The sequence below is a fragment of the Netta rufina genome, assembly GCF_964035555.1.
Source record: "Netta rufina genome assembly, chromosome: 4".
Taxonomy (NCBI): Eukaryota; Metazoa; Chordata; class Aves; order Anseriformes; family Anatidae; genus Netta; species Netta rufina.
The window spans coordinates 58636865-58655072 of record NC_140127.1 but is presented as its reverse complement, the minus strand read 5'-3'; the positions used below and the strand labels follow the sequence as shown (position 1 = coordinate 58655072).

General features: G+C 43.4%; 1 protein-coding gene across 1 annotated transcript in view; it reads right to left on the bottom strand.

Annotated features, from left to right (window-relative positions):
• Nucleotides 1-15795, bottom strand: part of PPARGC1A (PPARG coactivator 1 alpha) — a 258399-nt gene extending 242604 nt beyond the window's left edge. Inside the window, exon 1 of the mRNA XM_084286304.1 lies at nucleotides 15776-15795. The gene's annotated coding sequence lies outside the window, so the exon portion shown is untranslated. The remainder of the gene's footprint in view (nucleotides 1-15775) is intronic.
• Between the last annotated feature and the right edge of the window lie 2413 nt (nucleotides 15796-18208).

The following is an 18208-nucleotide window of genomic DNA, read 5'->3' as shown; positions in this document are numbered from 1 at the left end:
GGGAAACTCCGCTGCCTCATCATGGGCTGCAAAGACTGCACAGCAAAATGCCACAGTGTCATGCCAGGGGGGCACTGCTAATTACAATTGGTAGTGCTACTATTCAACAAACAAGGTAGGTATTCTTGTTGCTTTTGTTACTCTTTCAAGAAAAACTATCTTTCAAAATAAATGAAGATAGACTTTCCACCATTTTTACATTGTTATTCCTCCTTTTTGCTCGCTTGCTGGCCCATGTGCAGCAGTTGGTAGCATGCTCCTGCTCCCTCAGGGCCTGCCTGCTCTCACAGCTCTGCTGGCTGCCACAGCCCCTAAGGATGCACTCCGCAGCAGTGGGCTATGTTTCTAACACCACTGCCTCTATGTGGAACCTGGAAATCCCACAGACTACTCGGGATGGCAAAGCCCAGCCTTTTTTCTTTTGCCGAGCTGCAGGTACAGCTCCGAGCCAGCAAGCCCCTATGGGGAATTAGCTGTGTGACAACTCACAGGTGCCAGCAGCAGTGTTTGGATGTACATTTAGCTACAGAGCTGTGGTCAGCGGCTCCTGTGAAGCAGAAATGCAGAGTGCAAAGCACAGGCTGTTCCCATACATTATTTTAATCTTCCCACCACGAATAGTATTGGATTTTTGGTTTAGGTCTAATGTAAACCTGGAAAACTCTTTTTTTCACCAAAGTGAAATTCACTTTTCCCCCATAATAAAAATAAATAAATGGTAATTGACAAATATTGTTTCTGACTCCATAATAAAATGTGCATTTAGCCAAGAGTTTAAGTTAAAGCTGAAGGTATTTGCACACTTGCCAACAGGATTGTATTCCAAGAAGATGTCTCTCAACAGCTAAAGATAGACCTAAGCCAGAAATTTGCACAGAGATAACCTAACACAACATTCAAAGATTTTTGCCTCTTGGCTTTAGGTCAGGGTCATTTCCACCGACACCCTGGCCAAGCAAGGCGGCTGTCTTTCAACCTCAGGTCCCTGGACCAGAGCAGCATTAACCCTTCTGTCAGCTCCACACTCCTTCCTGATGCCTGTAGTACACACAGTAGCTTTATACAGCACCGGTCTGTAGCTGGGATTCAAAGACTACCTTGGCAGGTAAAACAGAAGGAAGATCTCATGACAGGTCAAAGCCACACGAAATCTGACTAGAAATGAAGCCGCCTGTATGGGTAATTAATTGCTGGAGCAATTACCATGGGATGTGGTACACTGCCTGTCACTAATGACTTTCAGGATCAGACATTTTCCCTAAGAGAGGCTCTAGATCAGCAATGAACTAAATCTGGTAGGTTCAAGGAGCGTGTTTATGTTATGGATCAAACTAGATGGTCACAGTGGTCCCTTCAGGCATCACTGTCATGAACCTGTGTGTAAACCTCTGTTTGCCACAGCTGCCAGTTGTTCGTGTAGTTCAAGGAGAGCAAGAACCAGACCCTCAACAAAGAAGAAAAGACAGCGCCAGAAACCTGTAGCATCCTATCAAATGTATGGTCTGTCCTTATTCTTAGCTGAATTCCCATAATAAGCAGAAACTCCAGTGGGCACGCAGCGAATGTGAAATGGCTGCCAGGCGATGGTCCTCATACAGCAGCAGGAACGCTAACCGCTCCTGTAACGCAGAGTGACATCTCCAGAAGCCAGCACCACCTCTTTGACTGCGCCTCACTTCCTGATATTCGGTTACATCCTGTCGCCTCTGGAAGGAGGCCAAAGTTCCTTTAAAGAATCAAAAACAGTTAAAGTTAGAAATAGAAACCTTACAAAGTTCAGCAGCTGGATCACGTTACGTGTTAAGCAGCCCCCAAGACAGCACACGACGCTGCCTTGAGCCTTCTCACGCGTAACTCGGTGTGTCAGAGCAATGCTTTTGCCCTGCTTCGGTGCAGGCAGTTAACGCACGCTGAGGTGATCCAACGATGTTACCTGCCCGGTTGCGATGGTGGCACAAGCCTCACAAATAAAGCAAACTGCTTTCTTATTTCAGGACGGATCACATGAACAGGACTCGCATCATGTGAGCAGAGGCTGCAGTGCGATGTGACACTGAGACTATTCATTTCAGGAGCCTCTGGAATGTGACATTTCACTGCAGTACACTGAGTCCATCTCCCCCCAGAGCCACATGACCCAACATCTTTTAGCTTTCCGTCTCCTCGATTCAGCTGTTGTAGTGGAAGCATGTAGTAGGACTGGGTTTCAAATCATGTACAGAAGGCTCCCATCTATGTCGAATTTTCAGTGTGTCTGGAAACCCTGCTTTACACCCGAGTTGTAGCTGTGACATTCCTAGCATGTGGCAGGCCGCAGCCCATGCAGCTTGGCCCACGCAGGCAGTGACGTGGCACTTGTAGAGACCTTCTGAAGCCACTTCCCTGCACCAGCAGGGCCAGCACACCAAGGAACTGCACTGACAGACCTTGTCCCTGTCAAACCACACCACACCAGGCCTTTCTGGCCAGCCGGGCCCAGGTGGCTGGAGCAGATCACCACTGGGCACATACTGAGGTGGATCCATGTCCAGGGCTCAGCCTAAGCCCTACAAACCAGCCACCAGAACTGCCCTCAAATCCAAGTGCATGTTCAAAGCAAATGTGAAAGGGACACAAGCCTAGTCCTCCATCAGTGTGAGCAAGCAAGTGCACAGGTTTCGCCCAGCACTGTATACTTCAAATCTTTCGTGCCTTTTCTCAGTCAGTCCCTCTGAAATCTCATGTGCAAAGCGCTACCTGGAGGTGTGCAGGGTCATGGAGGAGCTCCTGGACAAGACACAGCACACGTCAGGAGGCATGTGGTGTCTGTCTTTCATTTTGGACTGCACTGCACTCATAGCACACCATTTCGGGAGGGTGTCACTTGATTAGAAATCCATGGGATGGTGATTGCCCCAATTAATCTTCCTGACTCCAGCATAGATTAACTTTTAAGATCAGTTCTCAATGTAGGCAATTAGAGTTAGCCAATTAGGCAATAACACACAACAATGCATTTCTGAGCAGTTAAGAGCGCGGACCAATATTACAAAGCCCAGTCCTTCAGGATAACCCGTTTCAGCTAAACTATGAGTACAATTATCTTTTCTGCTACATATTATTGCTCCTATTAAACAGAATTTGTAAATACAGATAAGGAAGCAAGTTCTACCTGCATCTGGACCAGGCTTTGTGCTTCACCGTGAGCAACTCATTCAGAGAAAGCCCCATCATCCTCTTATCCATGACAGTAATATTGCTAATAGGAACAAGTCAGAATCACAGTTTTGACTGAAATAAGGACAGAAAGAACCATGTTTCTGGTAGACATACAGGGTCACTGAAAGCCAAAAGGAAAGCTCAGACAAATTTTGTAAAGCTACTTCATAAGGGTATCAAAAATGCCTAACTCATGCTCCCATATAGCCTTACCTATAGCTTGTCAGAGCATCACAGATGTGTTTCTAGGCCCTGATGCAAAGCCTGCTTCCCAAAGCAAATCCCAGTAGTGACCAGCAGGATTTAAATTACCTCTGTAGAACATGCAGAACAGGTTAATAGCTAGGTTTTCACATTTGACAAGCAGCAAGCATACCATCCCTCGCTCACCAGCCCTGACAGAAGCACATTAACAGGACAGAGCCAAGCCACCACATTATTTCCTGATCTGTACCAGAGCTGAGCATTTCTGCACTGGGCTTTGGAAAGCTATAGTCCAACTTCTGAAATCTGGGAGAATTTCACTTGCAAGAATATGAAAAAATATATTCATATATATACAAAGGTGGCATCTTTATTGCCTTCTTTGCTTTTCAGTTTTGTTTTTTGGTTTTTTGTTTGCAACTGGTGCAGGAGGCTGCATAACTGCAGGTGCTGCAGCAGCCTGATTATCATTCCAAAAAGTTCGCTCCCCGTTAGCATTGCATCCTCATATTAAAAATAATGCTTCTGTGCTTAGCCTTTTTATTTTTAGTGTACTAGAAACACGTAATCTGTGAGTTATATGTATATTCAATAGCACTATCAAATAAATTATTATTATGGCATGTGTACTTTTTCCCTCCTTTTCTGATTTATAATGGATTTTAGCATTGTTAAAACTGCAGTTAGTCTGTCTACAGTCTCATAATTCTTCTTTCAGTCAAATGAAACCACAGTCTTGCAATTTTTAAACAAAATTACTATTAAAATGACTAGAAATAGGAATTTTAATAAGATTTCTATGTTACAAACATTTTAGCTCAGAAATATTTGGAGTCAGTCGCGGAATAGGATTAGCTTCTGCATATTTTCTTTTAATTTTACATATAAATGAAATACAGGATCTCCAGTCATAATTAAATTTGAACTATTCAAGATTATGACTGTGAAAGTACTCTACACGCACATCTACACAGATTACTCACAAGTCAGTCGATTCTGTAGTCTACAAACAGAGCGTGCCAACCCCAAAGACTTTGCAGTTCTTCAGATGCCTACTTGCAGCATAGCTAAAATGCGAGGAAGGCAACTGCTCAGCTAGGGAGAAGCTCAGCACACGAGCTTGTGCTTGAAGGGTCGGGGTTATGCACTTCACGTGTTAGCAGGTAACTAAGTATTCCGTGTTTTGATTTAAGCTACATTAAATTAATGATGATGATCTGACTGATTAGGACAAGCAAGGAATTGCAGACCTGGGATTTCTCCTGCATCACTGACATCAGTAATAGCTTTGCCATTGATTTTAATGGGATTAGGACAAGGCCAGTGATGGACAACAATAAATGAAGGCAAGCAGGTCAGAGTGGAAAGGGGATTTGGGCACAAGTTTGGGTGGAACAAAGGGATTAGAAGAGAAACTAAAAGCAAAATCAGAAGTAACCGATAAAGTTACCAATACCTGACCTGCGGATAACCAGAACTGTTCTTTTATCTCAACTTAGCATGTCACACATGACTTTAACTGCATCTATCTGGCTGAACACAGAAAGATCCGTGTTTTCAAGATGATGCTACACACCCAGTTTTTTGGGCACTGTATTGGCTTCATTGCTTTCCTCTGAAATCTAATGTTTAGTCTCTTTCTTTTCGCTTATGTATGTACCTTGTACCAAATAAATAAATTAATAAATAAATAAATAACAGGTAATTCCTTCTATCTGACCTCAAACATACAAACAATGAAAATGCTTCACCCATCAGTTTCCTAAGTTTCAGGAATCCCACCTTCACGATTATCCTTCCTACTAACATTGCTCAACACTAGATCCAGATGTTTTTCTGTTTCTGCTAGCTCCAAACCGATCTCATATACTGCAAAATTTCATGCAAACAAATGTCTGAATAGAAAAATGACAATAAAGCTAGGATTGATGCTTCTGTATCACAATGGACAGTACTCACCCAGAGACTCAATTGTACCTAAGTTTAAATGGTTCTTCCTGCAATTATGATGATGCAAGTTTCCACTGGCTTCAGCAATGGAGAATCAGAAACTTTCTACACCATCGAATCACCCATTTGCTTGAATTTAAGCTTCCAGCAAGTCCCAGACTTGGCAACCTACAGATTCCACCAGCCAGAACAAGCAGCAATGGGGAAACCATTAACAAAACAAAACATGGTTAATGAGATACTTCTCCATCCAAAAGGTGTATCTTGGGCAACCTTCTACGAAACTGCCACTGCATACAGCCCACAATATTCTCTGAGATGAGAAAGTGCCACTGCAGGAAACTCCTGCATAGTATGTGGTATGCAAGCATCTAATAATAGTTCCAGCGTTAAACTATGAGCTTCAACAGCAGCAACTTGCATATTGTGACAAGGAAATAAAGTTCCCTATTATGGAAATCCTATATTGTATTTAATTATGTAATTATATTTTATTGTATTAGTGAGTGGTTGGGCACAGTATCAACTGCTGGGATTTCTGCAAATTAGGAGCACAAAATTCATTCTTTCCAACAGCTGATTACTTTTTATGATTCTGTGGGAATTTCTGAGCTATGGAAATGATTCTATTTTTGGCCTATTTCTCTTAGACACTCTTCAGCAAAAGCGATCCCCTCTCTTGTCATCATAATCCACAAGCACACAAAGAACTCCATCTTCACAGAGTCTCTGGGCCAAATTAATCCCTCACACAAACTCTGATAATGTATGTAAATGCAGGGTGATATTTACATCTAAGATGAATTTGACCCACACAGAAACACTGCACCTGGGTTTTCATTTCATTTTCAAAGCCGAATCAAGTGCTTGCAGCCCCAAAGTATAACATTCCTAAGTATCAAAGCCTAACTGTGCACTGCTGCTGAGCAAACCTGCGGCCGTGCCCGAAAGGCAGCCAAGCAGTACGTGCCACCTTCCCCTGCTTTGGGCTGGGGCACTACGCTAAATACGCACAGCCTCACTCCGGGCCACCTAGGCAAATAAAATTCCTCCAAATTCAGGGACAAGCACATGCTTCAGGGCTACGGGACAAGGCCACACAACCAGGAGTATGATAGCATAATAAAAATTGATATCTTGATATGTTTAAAAACATAGCACAATACTAACCTGGTAGAACTACATAAACAGAAAATAGTCTCTTATCTGTTCTCTTTCTTATACCTTGGTGTACCCTCTATGTTATTGTGGACTCTAGAAATGAAAAAGGAAATGTAAAATTGTCCATGAAATGTAACACGCAGAGTCCCTCCTGTTGCTCAAATTCTTCATTAATGTGAACAGCCGTGGAGGGACGCAGGCATACACAGAGCTTTACAGGAAAAGCGTATCTTCAAAGTGTCCAGCCAGCAAAGATCGTGACCAACGTTAGCAGAATGGAAAGGAATGGGGCCTTCTTAATGCTCTGAAGCTGTGAAATCCTGGCAGCAATTTACATGCGTCAGTGTGGCTAAAGAAGCTTAGTTTCAATCACCCTCCATCCTTACTGCAGAGACCTCACAAACACACGGTGTTTGGCACGGCGCTCATTTCCTGTACGCATTTTTTACTATATCTGGCAAAAATATGGACAAGGCTCAAAAACAAGTATTTCAATAATAAACACTAGTCGCCTATTAAACTCATTTCTACTACAAGAAAAATGCCATTAATTATTTTGCTTCTCTCTCTCACTCCTTCGTTCTGGTGAGGTTTCTTTGGAGCCAGTCTCACACTGCAGTTCTGGGCTTCTGGTCGTGTTTTCACCACTTTAAAAATTCACTTTAATCTAGATTCACGATGCCTATCAGATCAATGTGAAAACAAGCTGAGATTGTTTGGTTTTTCTATTATATCAGCCTTACGATCACTTAAAATAACAAAAGCAGCAACTTTGCTTCACCTGCTCTAATATAGATTTTATGTAGCCATAACACACTTTCAGCTCCCGTTTGACTTTCGTCCAGCATTCAGCAAGCAATTCACCTGCTGACATTTATTTTTGTTAAGCAATCTAGCAGTGGGTGCCTAGAGTTGCTTTTCTTTATCTACACGACATGATGGTATAGACAGACATTACTGGATTATGAAATATTTCATTCCTGAAATGAAGTTAGAGGGTCAGTGTCTAAAATGAGTCATTACAGATCTCTACCAGGAGATTAAATGTTATCTACCAACTGAAAACCAGTGATATAAAATATGTAATTATGCTGCAGTGTGTGATTACAGTATATTCTTCACATCACTTACTTCAGCTCTGCAAGTGTTACCAACATTTCTACAAACTAAAAACTACTAAGACAGGCATTTAAACCAGGAAATATGCTACAAGAAGCAAACCCACAATGGGATTATATTGGAGATTTTCCATTTAGAGGTTTCTGGTGTGGAGAGGAGGGAGCGTGCAGAGACTTTGTTTAAAATTCTGTGATTAAAACAAACAGACAAAAAGCAGGCAAGTCATAAAGCTTTCAGTTCTTCAGAGCGATGCAAAGGAGTAGTTCCTCGATAAAAAAAAAACATAAATATGCATTGCCAGGAGGAGGAAAAATATTAAATGGCATGTGACAAGCGTTGCTATAACCATATTTTGACATCATCGTTTTAATTAAATAGTCCAAGTAACTCTAAAAAGCATCTTGAAAGCTAATAAGGGGCATCACTTAATGTCAAGCAGACAAGAATCCCAATGGGAAGGATGTGGAGCCTGACTACCTCTTCAAGTGCACTGATTCTGGACAGGCACTACCACGATCATTTGAATGTTCACAGTCGATACGGCTTACTCCTCTATCTCATTACCAACATATGATGGACATGCAAAGAAAGACGTGAAATCAGCTGTTTACATCTCATGTCTCAGGCACTTCACTCAAATCTCCGAACAGATTTATTATTTACTTGCCTGTTAATAAAACCAGCAGCTTTACCAGCCAGTACTTTTTCCCCACGCCTCTGAACTCCATTGAGATTTGGAGGCAATTAACATTCACCAGTAACAGAGCAATCAACATGGGGATATCTAATGGGACTGGACAGAATCCAAAAACAGGTATTAGGATAATAGTGAGCCACTGACATAAGGTTATGATGTTAATTTTGGAGGGGAGAGCAACAGTGAGTTTTCAATAGCAGTGTCTGTGATTGCTGTCACATTAAGATAACATTCTTTTCTATATGGCTGTCTTCCGAATCCAATACATGTTCAGAACTGAAAGCAGCTGACAACACCCAGAGTTAACTCTCTGTTGCCTGCTGCTAAAAAGCCTGCCCAGCGCAACCACTTACATGATTGTTTTCAAATGCTTTTCTTTAATGAACAAATAAAAATTATAATTTAAAAATGCCAAGAACCGCTGGCAGCTGTGTATTATTTATGCATGCCACATCCAGAGAGCTAGTTAATCCAAACCAACCCCTGTAAACTGATTTGCAGTCATGCCTAGATTAAAAAGCCAGGGACAGTCCTGGAAGCAGTAACCATCAGACGTATGGCTGCCACCTAATCAGATCTCTAACTAAGCAGGTTTAGGCTGCAGCTTAGATCCAATAAGGGGCTCAGGCACCTAGAGGTTAGGTGTTACAAGGCACACATGCTTAGAAAGATGGTCCCAAAATGGAGTCTCTGAAACCCAGAGGAAGACACATAGGACCTGAGGGAGTACAGAAGCCAACCCCAGGGATGTGTTAGAGCGAGAGAAACCTCAGAAAACACGTGGCCGTGCAGACAAACAGGGAAGTTTGTCTAATGGGCTCTGTTGGGATCAAACAGCCTTGAAAAGATGTGTGGGCCAAGATGTCCAGGTCCACTCTGACTGGGAGCATCGCATAGATGTTACAAGACAAACCCAAAAGGCCACAAACAGCAGTGCAAAACGGAATTGGGATTTTTCACAAATTAGTTGGTCTCAGAAAAAGGCACTGTACAAACGTAGCCTCTTCCACAAGCATATGGCATTTGCTATCAGCACCATATGTAGCTTCTGTACTTAGGGAAAGAGCATCCATCCTCTTAGCATGTACAGCACATTTATTAAGTTACGCTGTGTCTTCCACAAACCCGTTTTTACAATGCTCTCTATGTAAAAGCCACTACAATTGGCCAAGTAAAAGCTAATAAAAGCATGGAAAGGAACTTAGTATTTGGCTTCTAGGGTTCATTTCACTTCACCCTGCATCCAAATGCAGACATCAGGGGTGGGACCCATCAAACATTTCCCTTTGCCAGTAAATCAAGAGCAGCGTATATAAGCTAACTAAAATGACAAAAATATTTAGCTTCTCACCATGAAAAGGCTGGCACAATAGCATGCAAAACATAAGGATTACACAGCTTTCCCCTCCTAGTCTGAAGGATCATTTAAAAATTAAAGAAGTCTGCGTGGCATCCAACATGCTTCCGATTCAAGCTGTACGTATTTTTAGAAAGGCTGAACATGCAGCCTGCTCACTGAAGGACCAGACTCCTGGTGGCAGATGAAAATGGAAATTAAGACCTCTTCCATTCACGGCAGTCGCCTTTTTCTGGCGCCCTAAGCTCTCCTGAAGCAAACAGAACTAGCCCTGTGACTTTCCTGCCTGTTTGAGCACACCCCGTCTCTCAGCCCTGCAGAGAGGGATTTCTGTTCTGCTTATGAAAAGCGTGCATCACCCTGCTGCCCCTGCAGCCCCACCACGCCAGCACAAGCTGGACAAGAGGGAGCCTTCCCTCTTGATGAAAGCTCAAACTGCTAGCCAGGATGGTTCTTTGCTTCATGTAAAGCCATTTGATGCTCAATAAAAATCCCATCTCTATGGCAGGTTTTGGAGACCGCATCTGTCTCACAGCACCCCTCAGCTTTGTTCCCATGGGACTAGGAGCAATCTGCTGTAGAAACACCAAAATAGCATTGGCAGGAGCACAAAGATGAACTCAGGCTGGGGACCCTTGCACAGGAAGAAGGACACCTTTCCTTTCGGTTCAGGCTCCATGCTGCACCCACAGGTCAGGCACAAATGTACGCTTCACATCTCACACGACAATTTCACCGCCTACCCCACAGCCCCTTTTCTTTACTGCATGTGTCTTTTCTTGACTCAGACTTGAGCAAGAGAAATTGCTCAGTTCCCCGTTTATTTTTCACTGTTATTTTTGTCTCTTTACTGACCTGTATATCATCTGAAGTTGGTTTCTAGTATTTCATGTTTCTCTGTCCCTCCTTTCTCCAAAAGGGCACTCCTATACTTGGCATTGTTCTTGAACAGCGCCGTTAGCAACTACTCTTGCACACGAAATATAAGGTGTTTAAACGTAAATTATTCAGGATGAGTCCAGAAAATACCAACTATTACCAGACTAGGGGGAAAAAACATTTTACATACCCTCTGCCTTAGTACCACATTCCAGTGGCATCTGCCAGCAGTTGGATCCAGGCTTGCACCTGACACCGACGACTTGCAGCAGTGGCCATCTCGTGCTTACATTAACCTCGAACACTGGGCTTACTCAGCCATGTGTTTTGAGCATCAACTCCAAGTCAGGCTGTCTCACAAAGACTATTTCTACAGCTCTGGAGGGGAGAGAGCACGATTTGAATTTTCTTCACATGGTACAAGGTGCAATAACTACTTGCTACCTATTTCTCTCTCTCTGCTGCAACGGTTAAATATTTTCCTGCTGCAGCCACAGGACTGGAAGATTAAAGAGCTAAGCACAGGCATCCGCTCCTCCAGCGTGGTCCCGCCACACATCTCAATCACTGGTTTCCCCCAGAGCCACAGTGGTGGAGATTAAAGTGCTTCTGGTCCACGGTAATCCAATCAGAGCTGGGAGTGCTTTAATCTCTGCTGTTCTGTAGACAAACATTTTGGCGAAGTGCCTTCCTTACAGTAGTCTGACTTCCATCTGGGTTGTGTTCTCGCTTCAACAGCCATTGGGCTGTGTAGGATTATCACCCCACCCAGCAGGGTGACAAGTCCTTCCTTCTCCCTCAGATTGTAAAAGAAAACACCTAACGCATAGCTGGAAACAGAGACAAAGTTGCTCCCAAGCAATATCCTAGTAAGAAATGCAAATTGTATGAACAAAAGAAGATGGAGAAAATGTACTTTCCAATAGAAATTAGAGACAGAGGTGTTTCTATTGTTCGCAATCCCAAAGGACTCAACACTTAGGCCAATTGTCACCTACAAAGACATGGAAGGGAAAACTCCATAACCTAGCTGTATGGAGTGAGCCCATTTTTGTAACACGAGGTGACAACCATTCGAAATTCTGGAGCAAAAGCAAGTCTCTCCAGCCCTGGGAATTTGCATTATGCCCACAGGCTAGCACAAGACTGTTCAAATTCTGCCCTGTCATATAGATAGGATATGGCATGATCTTCTTTGAAATGTTAGATTTATGTACATCTGTTTGTGTCAACCACATTACTCATAAGGAATGAAGAAAATTTTAGCCAGAGAGGCTGACAAAATCATCCAGAAAAGAAAAAAAAAAAAGTTTTTAAAAGTTTTGTGTTTCTTTTTTCATTGGGATGGGGTTCTGCAGTATTGAGTGCTTCACCCTATTTTGGGTAGGAAACATTAGTGAGATTTACATGATCACCTTATTAATCGTATATTGCCCCTTGACTTGTGTGTGTTCAGGGGATAGGAAAGGATCGCTGTGCCTGTCTCTCACTGGAGAAGGAGAAGCACTGAATTAGCCTGTATTTCTCATTAAGGAGTAAAAATGAAAAAATATGGAGGGAATGCAGGGGGGGCAGATGAAGGAATATTATTCTAAAGTCAGTGTGTAAATCTTCAGCTGTACAACTCCCACTTGCATTAAAGGGATTTGCACAGCTAAAACCTCATGCATCAAGTTGACAATACAGCCATAAAGATGTGAAATCTGAAGGTGGATTTTTTGTTATGGTTTGGGATTTCTTAAGTTTATTTATTTGGAAAATGGGTTTTTAAATTTTTATAAGAAAAGGTGAAAGCATGAACACTAACATAATTCCATTAGGTCCACATAGCAAGTGTCTGGACACGTGAGAGGATTTTTTTCCATCTGGCAACTAGATACATGTCCTATCTGCTCTCTGACAACAAGGCAACATTTGGACTACAGGATTAATCAGGGGTAAAGCATTCACATAGCCCTGAAACACTCCACTCTGCAAGGAACCTTGATGGCCGGGGGCCAAAGAGATATAATCTAAAATCTGCCTTTGCCATTTCCACTGACATTTCCCAGTGAGGGTGCAACAGGTGGAACCTTCCCATGCAGCCCACAGTCTTTGCTCAAGTCGTGCATCCTCACACCAACTGTCTGGATGTGACAAGACACATTTTTGTCACCCGAGCACAGCCCTAGCTGTAGGCAGGGCCTTTAAACACAGAAAAAACTCTACTGTGCTTCACGGCAGTGGAGCCATCGTTGGGTTACAGGGATCCGAGCTGAGATGCTCGGTGCAGATCCGGCAGAGCGTGGCAGCTGGGCTGCTCGCCCCCTTCTCTCCATCTGGCTGACGGGTGGTCCCCCGGAGGTTGTGCCAAACTCTGCTGGCCACAGGCAGAGTGATCCTGTCAGAGCATTAATTAGCAGTAATTATTGAGTAAGACTGATGAGAACTGGGTGTTGTGTTTAGCCATGGCACTGCCGATCCACAAGGTGCAGAGGAAAACACCGAGCGTAGGCACATAGGCATTGAGATCTGTCTTTCTCAAGCAGAAGAGGAAATGTAGCTCAGTACAGTTACTGCGAACACTGCTACACTGCAGGCTCATCACTAGGGACAGGTTGCAGCAAAAGACCAAAACTGAACTTATATTCCCTGAGAAACCAGGGGCAATCGAAAGTTTCCGAGCTGATTCTAAACCTAATGCACATTTTAATCTCTTTCTGCTTGTAAGTCACTAAGACAAGTCCTGTTAGGTGACAAGCAGTTTGTAGTATTGGTCAGCATCATCCTGTTGACACCGTGTTACTGACACTTACTCTGTACACTTCTCACGTGGTGCCCGTGCTTCCCGATTATAAATGCCATTTACAGCCCCAGCAACTACTGCGTCCGTGAGGACATTTTGCTGATATGCCTCGAACATCAGGCAGTGGCTGCCTCACACCTATTATCAGCAGGTTTAAAATTGGCAAGACCATGCCTTGGTCCCACTGAAGCTTATGAAGTTACACCAGCATTAAACAGCTGAGATTCCTGCCCTAGTATTTAGGCTAATTTCTCAGCATAAATCCCTCCCAAAAGCATAATAATCCTCTGGCAGAATTTTCCTGCTGTCACTCTCCATACTGATGTAAGGAAAAGACTTCCTCTGCATCTCCCATGGCATAAATAGTGCCACATCAGTGAACCAACATCGCCTGCCGTATTCCCAGCAATAATTTACTCTGTAATCAATATTTTTCATGTAACATATTAATTGGCACCCTCTGCCACTTCTATCTCCACAACTTGCAGCACGCAATTTGGCCTATCAATTTACTTTAAAAAGAATGCTAACGTTCACCATCGTGATGAAAAGCTTACTGACAGTGAGGAGCTTCCCCCCAAGACGGGGAAACACAGATTACTGCTCAAAAATTAAGAGTTCAAAGGAATTGCTTAAGAAGCAAAAACTGTAATAGAAACTTATCAAAGCTAAATAAGCAATAAATAAGACAGTATGAAAACTGTCAGGGCAACTTAGCATCCCCATTCTATTTGTGCTTCATTTTATTAGCTAATCAAAGTGTCATATTATTTCTACTGGCATCTATTTACTGCCATGTAATTTTGATAAGGGCACCATCTGTATTTATAAAAGCATTATCTTAATAGCTGTCTAGCAATCTACAAACATAGGTGATATTTAACTTTTCTAAGGGGATCAATTTTAAACCAGGCGAAAGGAGTGATATAAGTCAATATGCTCTGCTAACACACCCAGGGCCCGATTTGGATCTCCCACCGCCGCGTGCGGTTATATCAGCCTTACAGTCAGACCAAGGGAGGCGGCGAATTTGTTTGACATGCTGTGCTCTTCCTCGCTTTATTAAGATGTACAGCCATGAATTTTGTTTAGCGGGGCTTAGAGCTGCCCAGATTTTAAATCCCTGGTTAAAAAAAAAAAAAAAAAAAAGAGAGAGAGAGAAAGAAAGAATTGTCACAGAGAGCTGTGTTTGCCCCACAGCAACAGTTTAATTTAGACGTTGTATGGGTCAGGATGTGAAACTGGACCTTTCCCCTCTTTCTGATTCTGTAGACGATTTAAGGGTGTCATTTTTTACGGACTTTTGTTCCCTCCTTGCACTGTAGTGGTCCTGTCCATGGAGCAAGGAGCTCCAGCCCCTGCCTTCTCCTGGCCCCCACCTCTCGTGCTTGTTTCACAGTGCCATGGCCCAGCTTCAGCACTGAAGTGTCCTGCCCCTGGGCGCTTTCCATGCAGAGGGAGATGCAGTTCTCATTCCCTCTTCCTGCAGGGGTCCCAGGCCTCAGCTCTCCCACCTCCTGCTCAAAACTCTCTGTGAACATGGATTTTGACTTAGCACCACGTAGACCTGTGGGCAGCAGAACAAGGCAGACATCTTTCTAAGCAGCCGCTGAAGCACTTGCTGAAATGTCAGCGTGGAGCATGGCACCTAAACATCAGATGAGATTTTGCTCCAAAAGGCTCGCTGCATTTTGCTCATTAGTCCTAGCTCTAACTCTTCTGTCAAAACAGGAATTTTTGCAGGATTAAATCCATTTGAGATCTCAAATAAACACATTGTAAGAAAGCATGGTTGAGGAAAAGCGTAGGAAAACATAGTCCGTCTTCCACTGCATCACAGTGACGCGTCAAATATTCTTAGAGTGATTTCAGTACAATCATTTCTAATACATTTCAGTGTTAATTGCTGTCTCCTATTTGACATAGTAATTATACATAACTGAATAACTATAAAATTGCTGCCTTATATTGCAAATTAGTAATTATAGTAGTAAACATTAACAACGTGCCATATAGAAAATAGTGATTTGTATACTGAAATGAATTAGAAATAATTGCAATGTGTGATAATTAAAATTATGCAAACATTAGCTATCTAATTGTTAGGTTGATTTTTGTTTCATTTAGACTTCTGTTTTTAGAGGTTAGGAAACTAAAAAAAGTAATGTGCTGCTTAAGGCTCTTTTTTTAAAACCGAAGAGCGACTGAAGACAAGAAATGTGTCCCTGCTGTGCCCAAACAGGGACCCGAGGCAAGGCTCCATGCTCTCCAAGCAGGGCTCTGAAGGCAAAACCCTTAAGATTTCCCCAAGCAGAGGAATTCTCTCCTCTGCCCGCCTGCAGGGCATTACCCTAATAGCTCAGAAGCCTGAAACCACAGATAAGTGACCACAGCAACCTCAAAGACAGCTTCTTGCCATCGTCACCTGAAGACTCTTGCATCCAAAATGACATGGAAGAGGCTCAGCAATGTCGGTCCCAGGCTGCAGCTGGCTTCTCATGGGCCCACCCCATCCTTGATGTGTCTGTGAGCAAGATGTGTCCCCGTCACAGCCCTCCAGGTTCTGTCTGTTCTTCTCTTTATCCATGGCACCTGGGTACCTTATTAAGGACAGGGTCCTTCCTCTCTGTTGATCATCTCAACATTTTCCAAATGCAGGTCTCTACCTTCAGGTCCAGGTCTTTCGAAATACTTGTCTTAAGTATCAGTTTAGATGTAGGATTTGGTAAAGTGTTGACAAGTGAGAACTGGAAGGAAATATAAAAGAAAAGAACACCTAACATCCTTCACGTGCCGACGTTTGTGCCTGGTGCAGACAGGTGCTGAGCGAAGACCCACTCCTCCCATCACTCGCTGGAGTTACACTCGCCATCCAGACTCAGCCTTCCACAGAAGTTAAGCAGGAAAATTTCTGTGCTGGCAAAATTTCCAGCCAATTACAACTCCTTTCTCCACGTTTTCATCTTATAATCTTGTCCTCTTCTCGTGCAATGCCCATCTCCCCCCGGCTTCAGCTTTGTAGTGTTGTAAAAGCCCTAATGGGGAGGAGGGGGTTGAGACATGAAAGTTGCTGTAGTGTGCAAGCAAGGAACAAATTAGGTTGCTAAAATGATGCGATAATCCTACATTTATCTGCTAAAGAACGTCTTCAGTATTAGTATAACACTGGAGCACTAATCAGAAAACAGTCCAGACACATTATCAGCACCAGAGCAGTGAGAGGGGACAACCCCTTTATGAAATTGTTTTCTTTGATAAAGGGAGTTTCTTCGTGCTGTAAATCTAACTCACATGAGTGATCATATAGCCACAGGTACAACTCTCATTATTAACTAACTAAAGAGTATGCACCAAATCAATTAAAAACAATCTTTAAAAGAAGGCACATAATTTAATTCTACCTGGGTAGAGCTCTGCTCTAATTTATCTTCTGGCCACTTTCAAGGGATTTTACTTAGGTGTTTAATCTAACATTCATTGCAAAGGATAATTCTCACGAAATTGCTATGGCATCTCCTGTATCACTTAATGCAAATGCTTCAGTGCCTCAGCAATGGAGAGGAGCTTTTTCAATAAAGACACACATCAAAGTGCAATATGAAGTGCTCTCTTTGTTCAAGTTGTTCTAAAAGCAGCAAAATGTTTCACAGTAACGAGACACTCAGACTCCAACACCAGCTACATTTAGATGACAAATCGCCTTCCAAACAGAGGATGTACATAGCATGTCCACGATGCGACAAGGAATGTGGGCTCCAGACATGTTTTGCATATAAAAGCGTGCCCAGGCTCATGAACTGGCACAGAAGCACTAGGTATTAGCATGCCTGCACTACCAACAGATGTGCAGCGTTAGGATATGCCTCTTGACTTTTTTTTTTTTTTTTCAACTTATTCTTGGCTAAGTTCAGAGTTAAGCCCTTAAATAAGTGACCCGGTCATTAAAGGCCATGTGTCGGGCAGCACCTATTAACCTCACACTATGTGTGTACGTGTAGGGAGTGCATTTTAGCAGGTACCAAAGCAAAGAAAGACCTAATATAAATGGTGGTCAACTGATGAGAGGGGAATTGCTTCCTGGTGAAGGAAGGTCTGACAAAGGCAGGGAAGAGCTGCAGGAAGAGGCCCTCAGACCAGGATACCTGCAGGAGCCCCAGCATAAGACACCCATAGCTCTGAGCAACAGGCAGCCAAAACATGAGGGACCAGGACAGTAAAATCTCAAGCCTGAGCTTGTTCTCCTTCCTACTTCAGAACAAACCTTTCACCATGTGCCTGGCTGGGTGATGCAGCGAGGTGGCGCGATAGCTCCCAAGGCTACAGGAGGCATGTGCATGGCTGGAAAAAATAAAAAATAAGCAGAGAGAGTGTAGCCTCATTACCACCTGCTCTTCCTGGGGTAGAGAGCAGTGCTGTGAAGGGGTCAAAACAAGTGCTGCTGTTCGACCTTCCACTCCACACGGACTTCCATGGAGGGCGGCTGTGGCAGGAGCTGGGAGGAGACAAAAGGAGAAGAAGAGGTACAACGGGCAGGCTGCGCCCGGCCTCGCTACAGCCCTGATGGAAGGCTCCGAACCAGCAGTGACAGGCAGCGGAGGGGGTTTCAAGGCAATCTTGCTGATACCTGCACACACATTTTCTCCATCTGCCAATTTTCTCTGGAGGGGGAGATAATCTGTTCCCTTACTCCAGTACTCCTCATTAATGAAGGCAACCGGGGTGGGTTTTGTTTGGTTTGATTTTAATTAAGACCCCTACCAATATTCCCGTCCGTCACCTCGGGGAACGGCTCGGGAGGACATCCTCTTCCTTCCACAGTTATTTTTCACCTTTTCTCTTGCGCTGAATATCTCAAGCA